Source organism: Aegilops tauschii, chromosome 5, assembly GCF_002575655.3.
Source record: "Aegilops tauschii subsp. strangulata cultivar AL8/78 chromosome 5, Aet v6.0, whole genome shotgun sequence".
Taxonomy (NCBI): domain Eukaryota; kingdom Viridiplantae; phylum Streptophyta; class Magnoliopsida; order Poales; family Poaceae; genus Aegilops; species Aegilops tauschii.
Window position 1 is genome coordinate 581,100,210 of NC_053039.3, and position 3,890 is coordinate 581,104,099.

At 50.1% G+C, this 3,890-nt stretch overlaps 1 non-coding gene across 1 annotated transcript; it reads left to right on the plus strand.

Annotated features, from left to right (window-relative positions):
* The first annotated feature begins 380 nt into the window (after window positions 1-380).
* LOC120965711 (small nucleolar RNA Z247) lies at window positions 381-519 on the plus strand. The gene has a single exon (XR_005758736.1). It is a non-coding gene; the product is annotated as a small nucleolar RNA Z247 (small nucleolar RNA).
* The last annotated feature ends 3,371 nt before the right edge of the window (window positions 520-3,890 follow it).

Sequence of the window (3,890 nt, forward strand, 5' to 3'; positions counted from 1 at the left end):
CGCAGCTGCGGGGCGCCAGCGTCTTCCACTATGTCGACGGCACGACGACTGAGCCGGCCAAGGTCCTCACCAGCAAGGACGCCGCCGGCAAGGAGACCACTGGGCCGAATCCCCTTCATCCACTTTGGGTGAGGGAGGACCAGCAGGTCCTCGGATACCTGCTCCAAAACCTCTCCAAGGAGGTGCTCGTCACGGTGACCACGATCACCACGGCGCGTGAACTCTGGGTGGCACTGGCGAGCATGTTCTCGTCGCAGTCACTCAGCCGCGTCAACAACATCCGTACAGAGCTGATCAATGCGCAGAAGGGAAATCAATCGGTGGCCTCCTTCTTCGCCGCCATGAGAGGTCTCGCCGATGAACTCGCCGCGGCGGGCAAACCCATCCAGGATGACGAGCTCATGTCCTACATCATCCACGGGCTGGACAAAGATTATCAGCCCCTTGTCTCTGCACTGGATGCTCGCGTCACCCCGGTAACTCTTGATGAACTTTTTGCCATGCTCAGTAACTTTGATCAACGCATGGCACAGTACCAAGGCTCCGGTGGTGGCTTCAAGTCGTAGGCCAACTCTGCGTTCAGAGGCCGCGGTGGTGGCTCTCGCTCGCACCCATCTCCCCGTGGCAAGGGGAGGTTCGGCTCCGGCGGTGGTGGCTACTCCAACAACTCGCGCGGCGGCGGCCGCTCGGGAAACTCCAAAGGGCGTCGCGGTGGTGGCAGTGGCGGCTCCAACAGATCCTGCCCGGATTTGCCCCGCTGCCAAATCTGTGGCAAGCCAGGCCATATGGCGAAGGACTATTGGTACCGCTACGAAGAAGATGATGGTGACTCCTCGCAAGATGAAGAGAAAGTTGCCGCTGCGGCCGATGGCTCCTATGGAATTGACACAAATTGGTACGTTGACAGTGGCGCCACCAACCACATCACCAACGAGCTCGAGAAAGTCACCATGAAGGAGAAATATCGCGGCAAGGATCAAATTCACACGGCCAGTGGTGAAGGTATGGGCATACGTCACATTGGCCACTCAATTTTTAATACCCCTAGTCGTAAAATTCATCTCAAAAGAATCTTGCATGTTCCTAGTGCTCATAAAAATCTTCTCTCTGTTCATAGAATTGCCATTGAAAATCATGTTTTTCTAGAGTTTCATCCTTATTTCTTTTTGATCAAGGATCAGGCAACGAGGAAAGTTCTCTATCGAGGTAGATGTGTTCGAGGGCTCTACCCGTTGATTCCGGAGTTTAGAAGATTCAATAAACAAGCTTGTGGTGCTATCAAGCTTTCGTCCACACGATGGCACGATCGTTTAGGACATGCCTCTTTTTCTTTGGTTGAAAAACTACTTAGGAAAAATAAGCTCCCGTTTGTTGGTGAGCGAAACATTGAAACTATTTGTAATTCATGTCAGTGTGCTAAAAGTCATCAATTACCGTACCCTATATCTACTAGTGTCTCCACCAAACCTTTGCAATTGATCTTTTCTGATGTGTGGGGGCCTGCCCCCTCCTCTGTTGGTAGACACACGTATTATGTGAGTTTCATCGATGACTATAGCAAATTTTCATGGATCTATCTCCTCAAGAGAAGATCAGATGTGTTTCAGGTTTTTCACAACTTTCAAGCACTTGTTGAAAGAAACTTTGACAGTAAGATTATTGCTATCCAGTCCGATTGGGGAGGGGAATACGAGAAACTGAACTCCTTCTTCCAAAGCATAGGCATATCTCACCATGTATCATGCCCGCACGCTCACCAACAAAACGGGTCGGCCGAACGCAAGCATAGGCTCATTGTCGAGGTTGGCTTGGCCCTCCTAGCCTGAGCCTCCATGCCCCTCAAGTTCTGGGATGAGGCTTTTCTTACAGCCGTTCATATTATCAACATGTTACCTAGCCGTGTTATCAACAATGAAACACCCATGGAACGTCTCCTCCACACAAAACCAGACTACACCTCTCTCCTTGTTTTTGGCTGTGCTTGTTGGCCAAATCTTCGGCCTTACAACAACCGCAAGCTCATGTTTAGATCAAAATAGTGTGCCTTCCTTGGTTATAGTGCCCAACACAAAGGTGTCAAGTGCCTTCACATCTCCACTGGTAGGGTTTACATCTCTCGTGATGTTGTTTTTGATGAGACCAAGTTCCCCTTTGCGGATCTCCATCCTAACGCCGGCGCACTCCTCCGCAAGGAAATTTTTCTCCTACCTTCTCATCTTTCTGGCTATGATCAAGGGGGTATTACAAATTGTGATGATCATATGTTGACTAACCCTACTAATAGTCTCCATGAGCCTTGTGCTGATGTAGAAAACAGCGGTGCAAAAATTGCAGAAAATGGTGAAGAAAACGGACCAACAGGTCCTTATTTCATGTGTCCTGGTCCAGGGGACAGATCCTCCTCGGGATCGGAGCAAGTGCTGCAGACGCGCAGTCGATCCTCTTCGGGATCCGCGCCTGGCAGCGAATTTGCCGCGCCAGTCCCGACAGATGCAGGCGGGCGCACGGACGCGACAACCTCAGGCGGGCGTGCAGGCGAGTCCGCGCCAGCCACGCGGCAGAGCCTGGTGGACCGCAACGCCTCTTCTCGCGCGTGCGAATCATCACCCGACAGGTGGCAGGCTGGTTCTAGTCTGGGTCGGGTCCAGCAAGACGGCCAACTGTGCGTCTACAAGCGGCGCGCCAGTGCTGGTCTGGCGGATGCGGGGGCAGGCTCTGTCAGCCCAGAGTCCAGGCGGCAATCATTGGGCCATGATGATGCGCTCAGGCCCAGATCCTCTGTGGCCAAATCGTCGCTTGCACCACGCTCCACGGCCACAGAAAATCCAACTCCGACGTCGCTTGCTCACGCTGCGGATTCTGGAGCCCTGCACGGGTCTTCCTCGGGATCAGGACAGGATCAGCCCAATCCAGACCCGGGATCCTCTGTGCCGGAGTGCTCTGCAGAGGTTCCTGTTGCTACTCCGTGACGAACACGACTTCAACAAGGGGTAATTAAACATATTGATTATACGCATGTTACAAAATATGGGCTAGTGTGTTCAACAGGTGAACCAGGAGAACCCAATACTCTTGAAGATGCTTTGGGTGATGCACGTTGGAGAAAAGCAATGAATGATGAAATCATGGCACTTAGGAAAAACAGAACATGGCATTTGGTTCCTCCACAACGAGGTAAAAATCTTATTGACTGTAAGTGGGTCTTTAGGATAAAAAGGAAAGCTGATGGAACCATTGACCGTTATAAAGCTAGACTCGTTGCAAAGGGCTTTAAACAACGGTATGGTATTGACTATGAGGACACGTTTAGTCCAGTTGTGAAAGCTGCTACTATTCGTCTTGTTTTGTCTATTGCTGTGTCTAGGGGATGGAGTTTACGTCAGCTAGACGTTCAGAACGCGTTCCTCCATGGTGTTCTGGAAGAAGAGGTTTACATGAAACAACCACCTGGGTTTGCAAATGCACGCGCACCACTTCATGTGTGCAAGCTTGACAAGGCATTGTATGGACTGAAACAGGCCCCAAGAGCATGGTATTCTCGCCTCAGTAAAAAGATGCAAGCACTTGGTTTTGTTCCTTCAAAGTCTCACACCTCGTTATTTATCTATAACAAGTCAAGTATATCCATATTTGTTCTCATATATGTTGATGATATAATTGTGACAAGCTCATCTGATGAAGCAATAACATCACTGTTGAAGGATTTGACTGCAGAATTTGCTCTCAAGGATCTAGGAGATCTACATTATTTTCTTGGTATTGAGGTCAAGCAACACAAGGATGGTCTTCACCTCTCTCAAGAAAAGTATGCAACAGACTTAGTAAAAAAGGCTGGTTTGCAAAGCTGTAAGCCTGCACCCACTCCTTTATCTAGCACAGAAAAATTGTCT